This window comes from Toxorhynchites rutilus, chromosome 1 (assembly GCF_029784135.1).
Source record: "Toxorhynchites rutilus septentrionalis strain SRP chromosome 1, ASM2978413v1, whole genome shotgun sequence".
Lineage (NCBI taxonomy): Eukaryota > Metazoa > Arthropoda > Insecta > Diptera > Culicidae > Toxorhynchites > Toxorhynchites rutilus.
In genome coordinates this window covers 139,322,799-139,341,337 of record NC_073744.1, presented here as the reverse complement: position 1 = coordinate 139,341,337, position 18,539 = coordinate 139,322,799, and positions in this window count along the sequence as shown.

Genomic DNA, 18,539 nt, shown 5'->3' with positions numbered 1-18,539 from the left:
CTACATCTTTCATTTCTATACTGGGGTGTAAGTTCAAAGCTTCAAGAACGAGAGCGTTACATTAGAGAAACAGGATTTCGAGCATTGTTAGTTGATAGAAATGGTATGTTAACCGCGTTAACCGGTATGTAATTCGAAAGATAGAATGTCCACGCGTTTTATGTTTGTTAGTTATTGATCCAAAAACTAGTTTCAATAGCTCAAAAATTGCTTTGAAAGCAAGCTATTGAAATCACAAAAATCTGTATAAGCAGGTGCCAGCTTGGAAATCCACTCAATTATGATTGTATAGCGGTTGGATTATGTTATCGCTGCTCAAGATTGATATGGTGAAGCTAATTATATCACACCTTTTAGTTTTGTGGACGAGACTGATTGGTTCACCTTCACTATCTGTTCGGGCGGTTTGAGGAAAACCCGCCGACAACAATGGTCACACACTAACTAGAAATAAACTATCAATTTGTAGGTTAAAAGTTCTCTATATTTCTCTGGTATTTTTCTCTTGCACTTTCACGTTAGGACGTGTTCGCTCTAACTGTTTGGAAAGGAATGATTTCACTTCGTTACGCTGCTTTACTTCATTGCCCACTGATGGGCTGATGCGCAGTGGGGATGACGTGACTGCGATGATGTTACTGTTGTTATTGTTTTAGTGCTTTTTCTCTATGTGGTTCGTTCTGCTTCGGTAGGATTATTTTGGAATTTTGTCATTTGTATCATGGTCGAATGGAATGTGAAACTGAATATCATGCGCGGACTGTACACTGGTTTTGTAGAAAATGGGTTTGTGGCTACTTATAAATTTCATCGTTTGTGGCTCTCAATAGGCGGATTTATAATACATGAATCTAACTTCCGTTGAAAACGGAACACTATCGGTCACTTCGATTGGACCTTCAGTGCTTCTATTGCCTTGATAAGCGACCTGCATGTCAATTTTGAAATTTGAATATGAATTGGTCACCAGCGATAAGCAAGAAACGAAAAAGACGTCGAGAGACTGGCAGTATAACTCTCATTTTCTTCCGAATCGTGATCACTGCCTATGCAAACAGTTGGTACTGCATCCTTTTTAGTCAACCTATTATTATTTCCATCAGACACAAAAAAAACTTTCCTCAAAATGCACCTGGTAGAAACTAATAAAATAATATATTCCACATACGCTGCGGTAATATCGGGGACATAACCGGAGGGACGTAGGACTACGCCAAGGGTTGTCAAAAATATAAATATTGGTTTATTTTTATTTGTTCGAATTTAGGTCAAGTTTTTTTTTTCCAATTCGTTTATTTGTAAGGCTCAATCGCATAAGCTTTGCGGAGCCGCTAACTCAAGTTTTGTTTATACAAAAATTTCATCTTAAATCTATGTTTAGTAGGTTTCGACCGATTACTCGCGGTTTACTCGAGGTTAGAGGGGCAACAATTTTTGTGGGACAGGTCAGGTTAGGGATATGGATATGAGGTATCATTGTCTCAACCGAGGGTTGCCGCACGCACTGTAGCATTGTGCATAATGACCAGGGATAGCATCTGGTGTTCGACTAGCTGTCGAGGGTGGGCGACGGTGAGATGAGGGGACAAGACAAACAAACTAATAACGAAAAAGAAAAAAAACACAAAAGCATTAAATTCTTATACTAGACCGTTTCACAAACATATAGATCAACTGCATATAGCAGATGTCGCGAGTTCCCAACACGTCTCTAACAGGAACATAGGGTTGTCTTCCTTGGACCTCAAGGGCATTCAAAAGGTACTCTCTGGCTGCGTAATTATCCGTACATTGCCAAACTGGGTGATCGATGTCATCGTAACCGTTTCCATACCGACAGACATTGTTTTGAACAAGATTTATTCTGTGGAGGTGCACATCTAGCGAGTAGTGGTTGGACATAAGTCTACTCATTACACGAATGAAGTCACGACTTACGTCCAAACCTTTGAACCACGCTCTCGAAGAAACATTTGGAATAATTGAATATAACCACCGCCCAAGACTTCCAGTGTCCCAATCGGTTTGCCAACTCAAGAGGGAACTCTGACGCAGTAATTGGAAAAAATAATCGTATGAAATCTGTCTATCAAACAATTCGCCTTCCTGGGCACCCACCTTTGCTAGAGTGTCCGCCTTCTCATTGCCAGGAATTGAGCAATGAGAGGGGACCCATACAAAGGTTATCTTATAAGATCTTTCGATCAGTGCACTCATCTGCAGCCTCACTTTTGTGAGGAAATAAGATGGGTGCCTACTAGTTCTCATCGACTGGAGAGCCTCAAGCGAACTGAGACTATCCGAGAAAATGAAGTAATGGTCTGCAGGCTTGTTGGAGATCATCCCCAATGCGAAGTCGATTGCTGCCAGCTCAGCAACATAAACGGAACAAGGTTCCTGCAGTTTACGGAAGGCGCTCGAATTTTCATTGAAAACACCGAAGCCAGTGGATCCATTGAGGCGAGACCCGTCAGTGAAGTATCTTTTCATGCAATTGACTTTTGAGTACTTTCGGTTAAAAATACGGGGAATGTAAGTTGATCGAAGCTGATCTGAGATTCCAAGTATTGCTTGTTTCATCGACAGATCGTATTCAATTGAGGAACTGCTGATGGTGAAGTGAGCACGGTCTGGAGTAAACGATGGAAGACAAATATCTGACGAAATATAGTGGTGGTAAATTCTCATAAACCGAGATTGTATATTTAGATGAAGATTTTTTTCAAAGTTTTCAATCAAAAGTGTGTTCGTGACTCCGCATTTCACCAGTATTCTGAGAGAAAGTTCCCAGAATCGGTTCTGTAGAGGAGTTACTCCTGCCAGAACCTCGAGACTCATGTTATGCGTTTAGTGCATACAGCCAAGAGCTATACGCAGACAATGATATTGAATTCGTTCCAGTTTTAGAAGGTGACTTTTAGCTGCTGAGGGAAAGCAGAAAGAGCCATACTCCAGAATGGATAGAATAGTTGTTTTATAAAGTGTTATGAGATCTCCCGGATTAGCTCCCCACCACGTGCCGCAAATCGATTTAGGTCAAGTTATTTCTCTTCAAAAAAACAAGCTCTAAATACGTAATTCATTGTTTCATATTTATATACAGTGCAGATGTAATGTAGACAAACTAAATGCGCAAACCATTATCAAAGCAGTGGAGCTATAAAACATCCGAATAAAACTTCACCCTCAACATTAGCATGTTGATTGTTTGGTGCCAAGAGCAAAACTTCATCTCAAATGCTGTGGAAAACATCGTTCCCAAATTAATAATCCACAAATTTGTTTCTGCACCACCTTTCGCTGAACGGCTACAGTAATCCGAACCGAACCGGTAATGTTTTGGCAGCGTAGTGATAGCAACCGCCGCAAAACGAAACATTCGAAACACCTTTTGTTTTCAATCGAAGAAAACTGCTCTCGCCGCTGGAAAATGCCTTCTTCACGCCCAGCTTGACTTTCAATCCGGAAACCATGAATAAATTCGCGAAAACTGAATGAACGATCGGAGAAAGTCACAAATGAGCCCAAAACACCCATAAATTCACACAAGATCTCATCCGGCAAAGGAATCATAAAAATTTGTTTGTTATTATTTCGGATATTGTTTTAGAAATTATCGAAATAATTCTTCAGGACAGCTATATCGAAATAGTCAGAAGTAAAAGAAACTTGTGGGCCGATGCTGCTGAAAGCCATGATGTGGGCTGACCTAGTACATCTTTCATTATATCCCACATGATCAGTGTTCAAATTTTCGTTTTCCCCCCATATATTCCTGTTAGACGTAGTCCTACGTCAAAAACCAAATCGAGGATAAAAACGCACAAATGTACTCACTAACAAAGATTCACGTCAAGTTTGAACACTTTTCTCATAGATGAATGACAACAACTTGCTTGATTGAAATTGTCCGATTTGAATTTTCTTGATGAGAAAGCGCAAAAAGAATAAGAAGAAAACAAACTATCTGTCATTCAGCTGGCTCCTCTCTCTCAGGTTCAAATACCTGAATGAGAAACATTGCCCACTCTACATTGTTGTGCCAAATCGGTCCCAGAAAATGGTGTCGATAACGGTACCGATATCGTGCCATTTTGCAATGATTTTGTCGACCTGTCCCTCGTGTTTGACAATCTGTGCCAATCTGGCACTACGTCTACCGAATGCAGAATTGCTCGACCCTTATTATGGCTCTATTGGTTTTTGAGAAAGTTGAAACAAAAAATAAAAATATTTTTTTTTAAAATATTTATCTTTATTTTAATTTAAAGCTATTGTTTCATTATTTTCAACGATAACATAGCATTATGAATCCGCTTGACGGAACAAGTAACGTTTTTTGTTAACTATTTTAAAAGAAGCATTTGCAACTACTGAAATTAAGGAATTTTCACTTTGATTTTCAGCATGGCCGGGTCCAGAACAACTGTTCCAATGCTACCGGTTTCCACAGGGTTTTCATTTTCGATGACATCTAGGAATTCGTGCGTTAGTGCAACTGGTGTTTATGTTCCTCCTGCTCTGGGAACATGAATATTTCTGCGATACTCACACGAGTATAGCCACACATCGGGAAGGCAGTTGATCTTCACTGCTAGCGTTTCCTATTTAATCCGCAACGATTGTATCATCAGTGAAATCCCGACAGCTGTATTTTTCTTCGCTCCTTTGTTCCTGAAATGAAATTGAGAAAATAAAATTTATATCAAATAACAGTAAATTACAAACTAGAGATATTTACGGGTCTTCAACTTAGTTATTGACGTAGAACTACGTCTTTCATTAAGGGTGCCAAATCAGAAAACAGGTCACGTTTTTATGAAATAAAGTTAACGTTAATAACTATTTTTGCCGTGAACGGATTTTGGCGATTTACATAGTAAACGAATCGGAAATTCCCTAAGATTTGTTTAATATGCTATACATTAGAATATCCTGGTTTGTAAATGGTTAAAATACATGAAAACATTAAGCGATTCCATTTTTCCATACATTTGTTCTGTCCTTTGTGTGCTTTCCCGAACAGATCTGTCAATAACGAGCAACTTATTGACGAGCAACGAAGCGGAAATCGTAGGATTTAAAGTCTCCGTGAACAAAGGAAACGAAGAACAATGAAGGGGAATACTTGCCTAGAGTATAAACAGTGAATCTCGCTGAGGCAAACTTTCATTCGGCATCGGACTGTTGAGCAATCCAGTTTACTTTGCTTTCGCTGCGCTTCGATCTAAGATTGGACCCCACCAGTGGTAATCCAACTTGGATATAGTCGTGTGGTTTTTTCAGTTCGTTTTTGGCGTTATTCGTATCGTGTGTTTTTTTTCTGCGTCATGAATTAGACGCTTCGCGTAGTGTGTGATGGGCAAGAAGAAGAGGAAGGCTGGCTCGAGCACTGCAAAAAGCGAACGCATTGCCAGGGGCAATCAAATTTCGAGGCAAGCGTCATCTAGTGAAGCACGCGATGTTGGTGCAGTGAAAAGCGCTCGCACTGAACCTAGCCTTCGCGAGTGTGACACCGCATTGAACAACAGCGAAGTAGGCGACTTTGGCGCGTCGGTCGAAAATGTAAACGCCTTTACCCATTCGCATCGATGGGTGTTACAGCACAAGCTGTGTGGCATAATTCAGTATTTTTCCAAGCAGTTAACATTGTTTGTTCTTAGTCATCATAAGGGCTTCGTTGGTGCCTTTGACATTGCATGAATGCATTAAACTGACGTTATGGCGAAGCAAGCATTAAGGTTGTGCGCCAAAAAAAATCATTTGGGGATTACCAAGCATCTTGAATGTTGTATTGGAATATTATAAGTTATTTGGGTTCGCGTGCCAGTCGCAAAACTGCCTTCAACTAGGATTGCGCTAATCTTGATCATAATCAAGCAATGCTACTGTTTTCGAGGTTGTTGATATTAACAAAAATAGTTTATTCTCTTTGTTAGATACCAAGAAAGTGCAACTTTTTACGAGGCCAGTAATATAAACAGAATCGTTTCTTTTGAGAATAACGCAAAATGATGAGTAGTTTTTATATTCCTAGTAGTTTCAACTCACCAATATATGGCTCTGTATGCGTGCTATGGCGAACGCTTGTTTGGCGCTTGGTTTACGTTGTACGAACGATGCCTAGAGATGCAATTTCACTGAGGCAATACTAAATAACATGTAGCATGATATTTGATACTTGCATGTGTTGTCATTTTTGTTGTTTCCTCGCGGTGCCAAAGATATATTGATGTAGTTATGATATGTGGAATAATGGTGCTGGTGCAACATGTATATAATCGACTGTAGCCGAGTCTATGTCAATTGCGAAAAAAACCAACGGAATAGCGTTCGACGTAAATTTTCAATGCATTGACATGAAATTAATTGCGACTTATGATCAGCTGGTATATTGTTCTGCGAGGGCAAGAATGAATCATCAATCAATTATCAACTGATTCTACAATGAAAAAAAACATTTCAGAGATTATTCTACTAAGCAGTTGTTTCCTAAATTTGACAGCACTATAGAGTAATATCCGAAGGTATAAACAAGCGACTATATAAAATAACAGCGTAGTTCTACGTCAACAATGCGGTCGTATCTTGGACACAACTTCCTATAATTTTTTCGTAATAAAGTTGTTGTTCGTAATTACGAGGAGACGAGTTTATTAATCCATCATTGGCTGAAGAAACTTGTCAATCAATCTAATTGGTTTTGCTCTATTCGAGAGTGGCATTTTTTCTTCGTTTTCAGTTGTATCTGTCCTCTAGGATGATGTTCGCCGTTTGTAGCATTTTGTTTACATGAAACAACGATTCTCTCGGTCGTCTGTAGTGATCCCCGATAATCGTTCGATTAATCGATTAATCGAATACTTCCTACAGAAATCGAATATTAATCGAACGAATACTGCGCCACCTATAATCGAAGCGAACGAATAATTTACGTCGATTAATCGTTCCAAGCCCAGCGATAAAAAAAACGAACGGCCGCTACAGTTTTATCCTGAAAATCAATCATTATTTTTGACGCTCCCCTCCACTCGTAAACGAAGCTCAATGCCGTCAACGCGAATTGAGCTTCGTTTACGAGGTTAGGGGTGCGTAATAGATAATAATTGTATTTCAGGCGGAATGAACACTTTTGATTCCAGATGGCTTTCTAGCAAATGAGAAATATTAGTCTAACTAATTATTTCCCTCAGTATGACGATTAATCGATTAATCGATTATTTGGGGCGATTAATCATATCGAATAACAAACTGCTGAAAAAAATTCGATTAGCTGATGAACGATTAATTTCAAAAATCGGGGATCACTAGTCGTCTGCATCGCTCGCAGGTTTCTACTATTGCTGTTGCTTTGCTTACCTCGACGCAACGTATCATCAATTTTGTCTCCGAACTCCGTGGTGAGTAGAATAATTCCCAGCAAACATTAAATCGCATAACAAGCGTATATATAACATCATATGCCCTAAAATTTGGTTGGCATATAATGCGCCTAACTGGCATATGCATGCAAAAGTGGAGGCCATATACATACATGGCAAATGCTTACCGAATTTGTTTGGATGAATATGCAACTTTGTCCGGCTATAATAGCGATTATGTTGAAATTGATTTGCGATCTAATATGAATCTATTCATGAATTGTCAAAGCACCAAATACGACTTTTGCCATACTCATATACGATTCATTACAGACATTACATATAATCCACTTTTATCAATATACATTATGTTTAAACATGTTTTTCAACTAGAAAATGTTCATTCCTATCGTTTTAAGATGTTTTCCTCTCGTTTTATATATGGACTGATGAATTGTTAATTGTTAACAAAAAAGTGTTTGTCCGCGTTCACGTTCACTACCTTTATATACAACAAACAAAGAAGAAATAGCGGAGAATCCGCGTTGACGGCATTGAGCTTCGTATTACGGAATGGGGGAGTTGGCATGACAATAAGGGTTTGCAGAAGAAATGAACACACTTTCAAAATGAAAATTATGAATGAAAATAATTTTTCCCAAATCAAATTAGTACTCTATGTATTAAAATCACTTTTGCTTGCAAGTAGTGAGAAAATATCATGCAAAAATAATGTCTCAAGATAATTTTATATTATAATGGTAAGTTTTGGTGAGCATATTTGAAAATATATAGAAAATAGTTTAAATTAAGGTCAGAAAAACGTACTTGTAGTAGGTAAATAACGCCAAGAAAAAATTTTCATACACATTTTAGTAATTTAAAACTGCCTTAGGGCCGACTAATCTGATAGAGAATAGTTGGCTTCACACAAACTGATGTAGTATCCAGATGTCGACACCATTCCGCAGGTCATTTGCATTTCTCGTATTCAAAAGGTTTATTCGAGTAGGGAATGTGATATTATGATGAAAATTACGGTTATGTAAAGTGTTGTGAATTAACATAATACTTTGGATATCACACAGGCCTGAAATTAGAATAATTATATTTTGTATGGTGGTGTAAAGCGCAACTGTCGGATATAAGTGAGGAAGGTTGAAAACTACTTTCACACATCTGTTTTGCAGCGTTTGATTTTTTTAAAATTTTGATTTGGCAGCATGACCCCATACTACAATCAAGTATTGGAGAATGGAATGGATGCATGCGAAATAGAACTTTAATAATGCTTTTTTTTTTTGTATGAAACAGTGTACTCTTCTCATGAGGCCACATAGTCGGCCTGATTCTACGCGGCGTGTGAGGTGAGATGACAATTGTCACATCATCATCACGCAACTCACTCTATTCCTACAGTCGTATCGGATGCCGTGAGAGGTTCATTTTATGTATGTGAGAGGATGAACAGCAAGTGACAAGGCGTTCATTCTGCTGGTTGCCAAGTCTGATCAGAGATGCCACATTCGCACATATGTTCACGAATTTGCAGACATTTAACTTTTGTCACAACCTTTTATTCCTGCCGCAGGCTGTTCAAAATAGTGACAAAACATTATTGGTTCCAAATGATGAACGAAACTGGCCAGTTTTGCAGACACTAGTACATATTTACAGATATTTCAGATTTTCATCGCATAAATTGGAGAAAAAAACATCTGACATCCCAGAATTTTATTTATTTCGCTCAGAGAGATTAGATCATTTGTTTAGGATTTAGTCCGCCCAACAAGCAGACGGAAACGGTTGTTTGCATCCTGCAGAGTTTTACGCTTTCGTTTGTTTTGATCGTAATTGCTGCTGATCACTGCGTATTTTGTTGCCCCGGCTCCAGCTCCGATGTTTACCACGGCTTCTGGAATGGATATGTAGTTCAGTGTTGATGACTCGCTACTAGAAATATTGAACATAACACCCATGTAATAGATATATTGTAGAAAAAATAAATTGATTTCATATAATAGAAGGATTTCCAGAGTACTCATTCGCCCGATCGACAGATAACATACTACCGCTTTCACAAGAAATACAAACTGCTTGCAATTCGTCACACGCATTGTGAAAATTTAATATAAATTGAATATATTGATACAATACTATTACTGTTGGGTTATTTAGGACCAGAAACGATGCTTTCTTTCCATTTTTGATAAGTTAAGCATGAAGCGCTGTCGGCACCGCAACACATATCGACGATTGTCACTTAGAAATCGTCACGTAGATTTGAGAGCGGGAATACGGTGAGGGTTCATTCAAGTGAGATTTCTCACGGCATACGCCTGGTGGAATCGCGTGACATACGTGACAATTGTCATCTCACCTCACACGCCGCGTAGAATCAGGCCGAATGTTTAATGTGAGTATCCCAGGAAAGGGCAGAATCTAGATAACATCCTAAGTATTTGACAGAGGAGACTTTTTCAATCTAAAGAATTCCCATTCCCATGGATCACGGTGTAGAGGAATCTTTTTCTCGTGGCGAGTAGTAGAACATATACTTTGTTTTAGTAAGATTCATGGTTAAATGATTGCCGCTGAAATATTCTATGAGTTTCGCTAGATCTGATTCCATGTCCGCTACAATGGTTTGAATATCAGAACGCGGATAGAATAACGCCGAATCGTCTGCAAAAAGTCTTGGTATTCCGTGAAGCGTTAAATTGCCAAAATCATTAATAAAAATCAAGAAGAGTAGAGGACCTATGTTGCTACCTTGAGGAACTCCTATATCAATCGGACGCAGGCTACTACGAACACCGTTAATTATTACGAATTGTTTTCGATCGGACAGGTAGCTTTTTATCAGATCGTTGGCAACTCCTCTTACCCCATATCGATCAAGTTTTTTCAGTATAATTTCGTGGTTAAGAGTGTCGAAAGCTTTCTTGAGATCGATAAATAGGCCTCCTACGATCCTTTTTTGATCAATTTCGCAGATCAGTTCATCGACGAGCTCTGTAATAGCGGTCATTGTTCCACAATCTATCTATCATCTAAGTGTTTATTATCGTCTTCAAAATAGGCCCCTTCTGGAGCAGCACACTTTTTCTAACTAGCAATCCAGCCATCAAAAACTTTTTCTAGCTATATTCAAGAATTGCTTTAAGTTCACGCAGCGAATTCGTTTTTATGTCTTCAATAATTCAATACTGTTAAGTTTCGGTTATCCGCGTTGACGGCATTGAGCATCCTATTACGAAATGGGGGAGTAGGTATGACAATATGGGTTTGCAGAAGAAAAGAACACACTTTTAAAATATAAATTATGAATGAAAATTATTTTTCCTAAATAAAATTAGTACTCTATGTAAATGAAAATCAATTTTGCTTGCAAGTAGCGAAAAAATATACAAAAATTGTGTCTAAAGATAATTTTTTATTATAATGGTAAGTTTTGGTGAGAATATCTGAAAATTCATAGAGAATAGTTTAAATTAGGGTCAGAACAATATACTTCTGGTAGTGGAGGCGATCTGGCGTAGTGGTAACATCCACACCTCTCACGCAAAGATCACAAGTTCAATTCTCACTCCCGACATTCTTCCAAAAAAGGAAGTAAAAGTGACGAACCAGCCGAAATGTGTTGAAAGTCACTATAATAGAGAGTAAAAAAAAAATACTTCTAGTAGATAAATAACGCCAAGAGAAAAATTTAATTCAAATTTTAGTAATTGAAAACTGCTGCTCAACGGGAATAGGAAAAAATTACACCAAATTTCTCGTCGCCAGTAATAAAGGGTTGGATGAACTTGGCATCAAAATTCGATCGTTCAAGCATGTCTTCTGCTACCAGGGCCCTGCTGCATAATCATCCTCATAATATCAGGTACAAGTTACAAGTCTAGAAGCTACAAGTTCTAATATTTTGCCTTGCATAATAATCATACATCGGACTAATAATATTAGTATTTGTTTTATTAGTAACGCGTATGGTTTATGTTTTTTTTCCACTGTTGATATGTGAATTCCCTGACATAACCCGGTATAATTGCATTGGCTTGGCCATGTAAGGTTGTATTCAATTGTTGACGTGACTTGAGTGCGCTTCCACGATTTGTAAGCTCGATATAAGGTCCAATTATTCGCAAATTTTTGGTTCTATCTTCGCAAGAGTCATCCGAAACGATGTAAAACATTAGCTTCATGCTGAAAAGCGAAATTTATTTTCGATGCCTAATATTTCACTCTACGTCATTTTATCATACAAATTTTTTTTTTGTTACTAGATTCATCTAAAACGTACATTTCCGTTGTAGAAATATTCAAACAAAAAATCGATTATTAAAAAAAATTGGTAAATGAAATTACGGGTCCACTCGAAGTTGTAGAAAAAGGTACAAGTCGAAACTAATAATTTGCTGTTGTATTTTGTTCTAGACTCATTATGCAACAGGAATCTACAAGTTACAAGACTAATATTATTAGCGAAATTTCGATCATGCAACAGGGCCCAGATTGCGATAAAAAATAAACCAAAATATGACGAACGGTCTCGTGAGAGATATTTAATTCACGGGATATCTATCTCGAAATTAAATGACGATTTTCGAGCATCATTCCTTTTATTTTGTCTATGATTTTCATCAACTGAAGAGCTCGTGGTCAATAATTTCGTTTTGAGAAGGCTGAATTCAGCCTATTGAAACTGAATGTTGAAGCAAAAAATATTTTTTGGGGCTCTTTCATTTAATTATATCTTTCTTACTTTAAATAATAACCAATAACGCCTAAAAATACACAATAGCAAAACTGCAGACACGTGCGCGAGCATACAAGGAGGGTTAAAACTTTGTTTTATCGTCTTGTACTACATTCATTTTCTAATAACTTTTTTGTGAATGACTTCAATGTTGGTAGATCGCAACCAAACATTTGAACAATAAGTCGCCCGTGGCATTCAAAGGCGGCCGAATATCAATGATTTGCCTCGTCAGGGATGGGCATCCACCTCTTCAACTGATGAAAACATCGGCAAAATAAACGAAATTGTACTTGGAAATTGTCATTTAAGTTCGAGAGAGCAGGCCCGTGAATCAAATATCTTTCACGAGACCGTTCGTCATATTTTGGTTGATGTTTTGGGCATGAGAAAAGTCGCAGCACGACTAGTGCCCAAAGAGCTCAATTTTCTTCAAATAAATCATCACAATCAAGTGGCTACTAAATTCTGATCCCAGGTTTCATCCAACGTATTATTGAATAATTACTGGCGATATGGCCAGTGTGACTTTCTCCAATTTCCGATACTAAATTTACCGCTTCGTGGGAACCGTTTTGACAGCATTGACGATGGTTGCGCACTATACGTGGATTCAGATGAATTATAGAATATGCTTTTGAAACGTTTCAAATTACTAGACCTCTCATATATTTTCGACTGTTTATTTTATGGACTATTTAAATTGTGACCGAACTCGAAGCTTGACCCGACTGACCGAAAGAGATGGGTTTATTTCCATAATTTGTGGATTGTATGTTGGTACTCTAGATAAAGATAAAGATATATAAAGATAAAGAATCTATCTTTCGCTCAATCAGATTTCGCTGCGTGAACTGAAGGCAGTTACTGAATACAGCTATAACAATTGTTTCGATGACTGGATTGTTCGTTGGAAAAAAGTGTATTCCTTTAGAAGGGCACTATTTTGAAGGCGTTAATATAAATTTAGATAATAATTGAAGCATTTTATTTAAAAACACAATTTCCAATATCTGACAAAATGTATGACGGGTATAATGCTTTCCAGATGCTACAGTTACTGCTTTTGATAAGCGTCATTAGAGCATATATAGGATTTCATAGATGCGTCAAGTTTTGCTTTGGTCATTAAAAAAAATAAGTCATCTATCTAGTCAGTTTTCGTCATGAAACAAAAAAACCGATAATAATTTTTATTTTATAGAATTATTTATCATTGAATATTTATTAGTATGATCTATGTTCATTAATTATCCCTCCTATACTCGAGCACATGATCGCATAAAAATTTCAATATAAATTTCATTAAAAAAGTCATAATATTTTTTTGACATGTTTGTTGTTACCTTAAGCATGGTTACCTTAACCTTGTTGGAAGGTACTGCTTCAATCCAAGATGCTTAATGATGTAAACGTTTCGTTCTTGACACTATCAAGGCGCCTAGAAGTATATCCTAAGGTGAGGCCGTTTCGTCACTAAGTTGGTTAGGGGAGCGGTATATGAAAACAGTACGGAAGAAAGCAGAAGGGGAATTATTTGCTTGAAGCGTGAAAGAGACAGACTGATCACGAGCGAGCTTGGGCACAAGCGTATTGTGCTTTGTTTACCAACAAAACACAGTAGACTTCCAAGATGGCTGCAGAGTGGATTTAGCATGTTGGCCCACCTTAGGATGCACTTCTAGGCGCCTTGGACACTATCAGGGCATGACGTGAGACGAGTAGCGAGACGTAACATTCAGAATTATTAACTTTTTGTTTGGTTGTGTGGTTATGGTTTCACATCATCTCGCTGAGGAAAATAACTGAAGGAAAAAATAAAAATAAGCAAATATATATTCGTGAAGAATAGTGCACAACCTCCTTTTGCTCTAGCCAATGACTTGTAACGACCCTTTCCGGATCTTCTGGATCTGGTAATCTCCTTCCCGGTATATGCACAGCATTCTCCTCCTCCCTGAGCGAAATCAGTGGAACCACAATCAGCGTTATTTCTTGTCACCATCGCCGTAAGCTGATAGTACTCTTTTCCCCGCCGATGGGAGCCAAACAGAAGTACATTTTGCTTGGAAAGAAAGGCATTGATTGCGCAGGTAGAAGCGAAAAGATATACTAAAAACATCCTTCTGTACTGTTATGATTCGACAGTAAAGCGCGAGCAGCTATTTTGCCAACGAATACATTTGTCACCAATAGATACGATTTATTTGTAAACAAATTTGTTTTTTCACGAGCAATGGCCGAACAGCAATTTTTCACATTGCGGTCCACCTATAGTACAAGCCTTGCTTCAATCAAGAAAGCGTCCTTCGTAGAATGTGGCGTAGTTTCCATATGAAACACAGGATAAATATTTAGACATACAAACTGACCTCTTGTCTCGTGATTTAATCGTGAACAGTATTCGAGCCAGCTTTTTTGTCTGCTATGTATGAGTCCAACCGGAAAGTTGCCTCACAAACATTGACGACCAAAGCGATTACTTTTACGTATCTCTGCGAGAACAGTTTAGAAAAAAAAACATGTTTTTACATCTTTTAACCTCTCTGTGATATCTCTTGGAGGTCCGCGAGGCACATCATTACAATCAAAGGGGGTTACAGAGGTACAGTAATTGGAAATCCCAGGTTTAGACGCTTAGGAGGAAGGATTTGTCAAACTATAAAGAAGGTCGTTATCCGATGTAGGGACGATTTCGGGTTAGAGTCGCGTCCAAATAAGAGACGAAGTTTATCGGATCTGGAACTCAAATATTGTTGGAAAGATGAGTAGCAATGGACAATACTTTCACTGTTCTCTGCGAGTTTTGAGGTAGGATTACGTCATTCATTTCTGTACTGGGGTGTAAGTTCAAAGTTTCGAAAGCTAGAGAGTGACGCTGGACTGCAAGGTTTTGAACGTTAATACCTCTTTACCGGCTGAATGGACTGGTACAATAATCACTTCATCCGAAAGATAAAATGTCAACGAGTTATATGATTGTCATTTATTGGTCCAAAAAATCGTTTCAACAGCTTAAAAATTGCTTTGAAAGCCAGCTATTGAAGTCATAACAATCTAGCTCACTGATGATGATTGATGATCGCAATGTGTTCCCGAACACGGACGCAAAATCTAGGCACCTGAAGAAACCGTCATAGCGAATACATGCAAGCTGTGGTTTCTTTTGCTCGCTTGCATTAGTGTTTGGGAAACCATAGCGGACACATGCAAGGCGTGAGTACTTTTACTCCCATCAGTTTCTGTTCCGCTTTCGCATGGAACAGTCTTGAAAAATTGTTTGTGTGTGAATGCGTCCGAGCGCAGGAATATTCGCACCAATTTCCGCATCCAACTTGATGTTCCCGTGATGCAATCCAATAGCATCAGTTTCTGTTCTGCTTTCGCATGGAACAGTAATGAAAAATTGCCACATCACAATAAAAACGAAATGAATTTCATGCAGGATTATATAGACTTTATTTCGTTTTCACCGTGAAATGGCGCCCTCAGTTTATATTCTGCGCATGGAATGATCATAAAAATTCTCGTGTTATTCTCACGAAAACAAAAATGAATCACGTATCAGGCATCTTCAGTTGCTTTTACAAGGCCACTCAAATCCCATCGGTTCGTTTCGGGACCTCCAACAAGTTCGGAAGAGTTGAATATTATGTTAACTCTCCTGTACTCGCGTGCAAAATCATAACACGTATACTCGCGCACGGTGTCACAGACCGAAAATTGAACTTCTCTGTAATGTTGACATTGTGTATTTTTCAGGCTTCATTGGCTTTTTTTTGAAAGAGAGGGTACGATTGAATGAAAAAACACCAAAAAATATGTTTTCTTCGTCTTTATTATGTTTTAATAGTCATCTAATTCAGCCTCCTCAAAATAGAGTAATTTTCGATACTTCAACACAAATAACGAAATTCGAATACTGCATATAATTCATGGAAGTATAAAGAGCTATAAAATAGCATAAAAACGTATTAATCGATTGTGGTTTCATTGGAGTAAGAATCAGAACATATCATAACTGCATGCTCGAAACAAACATATTTTGACGTGGGACTACGTCTAACCGGAATATATGGGGGGTAAAATGAAAACATAAACACAGAACATGCAGGAAAAAATGTAAGATTTCGAATGCTTATAACTCGAACATTTTCTACTGGATCGGAAAGATGGTTGCATCGATTGATAGGGAATATTTCTACGCATCTATCACAATTAATAAAATGTTATTTTTCATTAGATAAATAATTGAATAACTGTAAAATGTTTAGCGTTATCTAAACGCCCAAACTGCCTCGTTTTGATTGGCCCGTTTTACGGTTTCCCCAACACAGACTTCAAAACCAAGCAGCGTTGGAGAAATCGACATTGCAAATACATGAAAGTAGGGGGAGCTTTTGTTCCCACCGAAATGTGTTTCCCTAACACATACTTCAAATCCAAGGAGCTTGGGAAAATTGGCATTGCAAATTCATGCAAGTCGGGGGCATTTTTGTTCCGAATAAAAAGTGTTTCCTCAACATAGGCTTCAGAACCAAGGTGTCTAGGGAAATTTGGATTGCAAATTCATGCAGCTCGGGAGTATTCTTGTTCCGACTGAATCTGTTTACCTATAAAGACTTCTAAACCAAGGTGTCTGGGGAAATCGGCATTGCAAATACATGCAAACCGCAAGTACTTTTGTACTCGCTTGCCTTTATGCAGACTAGAGTGCGTTTCCCTAACACGCTCTCACAACGCAAATATATGAAATTCAATTAAATTCGGAAATTGTTTCATCCAATCATAAATTTAATCAATACAAACAAATGATTACTAAGCTAAGGTAGTCCCACGTCAACTTTGCGGTTATATCATAGATATAACCCACCCATTTTTTACATTTCATGCGGTTGTTGCGTGTTTTTCGAGTATTTTTCGAAGAGAAGAATGCATAACGACCTTCTAGATAATTACCAGATGATAAAGGTTCTGGAATAGAAAGTTTGCATATTTCTAATATACTTTGTCTCTGTTTTCATGGTAAACTAAGGGTGCTCATACACTGTTTGACCGAAGCCAAATATTTGACCCTTTTTGACAGATAAAATTTGGTCAACGTGTACTGATCGAATATATTCTACACAAAACATGACAAGCAAATATTCAATTATTGGATGCCTAAAATATTTTTTCAGTCTGTTCTTCGAACCTGTCGGTACATGGTTAGGTTACCTTGGATATTTCAGTTGATTTTTTTTCCATGTTTGGTGTTTGATATTGTTTACTACTGTTTAAAATTGAAGAGTGGCAAACAAAATAGTGTTTGTACAAATATCAAATCAAACCTTATCTGTCAAAAAATATCAAATATTTGACCTCCGGGCAAACAGTGTACGGCCACCTTAAGAATTAATGCCTTTTTTAGATGGGACATAAAAAGATGATATAAAAGGATTTCTAGGAATTTCTTTTTATTTTTCTTGTTTTCTTGGCGATATTGTCCATTATAAAAAAAGTATCCCCGAAACTGTAACTATTAAAAATTACCATAAGCTACCGATTAGTTTATAGTTTAATCTTTACTATTCTTCAACAAGTGAAATTCTTTCACAAGTGTGTATATGTATGACCATTATATTTAGCGAATAAATAAAACATTTATATTTTGCTTTTGAACGTATGAATCTAACGACGAATATATCGACGAATAGTCAATATATGGATCCGTTCAATCCAGTTAGAAAAGGCACTGAAATCAAATAAGAATAGCCCGGTAATGATCGTATGCATTATATTCAATCAATATTCCGCGCCACTAACATTATTTTATACATTTCATTCAACAATATTCTAGAATATAAAAGAGGCACTTGTCCAAAAAAGTTACTCCTGTACTCGCGTCGGTGTGTCAGACCGAAAGTGTTAAAAAAGTGGCATACGTCTCCTTTGTACCAACACATGCGTTACGCTAAACGATGACGAACGACGAATAACGAAGCTAGAGAGAATCGCAAAGTCGTAGTGTTGATATTTTCTGAGAAATGAACGAATTATTGATTTCTCGGTCTGACAGACCAATGCGCGAGTATAGGAGTGTTAATAACATTTCCATACTTATACTCATCCACCCACACACTAAAAAGAAAAACTTTCATCTTTCAGAATATTCATTCATTAATTAATTCAGAATTGATTCAGATGCAATTATAAGTAAAGATTACCGAGCCAACGGGAGTCCTACGTCTACCCTGCGATTATATCACAGATATAACCCACTTCTTGTTTTTTCATATGGAACATTAAGTTTCCCGAAAACAGCGAATTTAGGAAGGTCAAGATGTCAATATGTTTCAATAAACATTTTTTTTCTTGAACAATTGTTTTTACTGCAAACAAGCGGTGACCACGAATTTGGTCTTCGGATGAATGTTAAA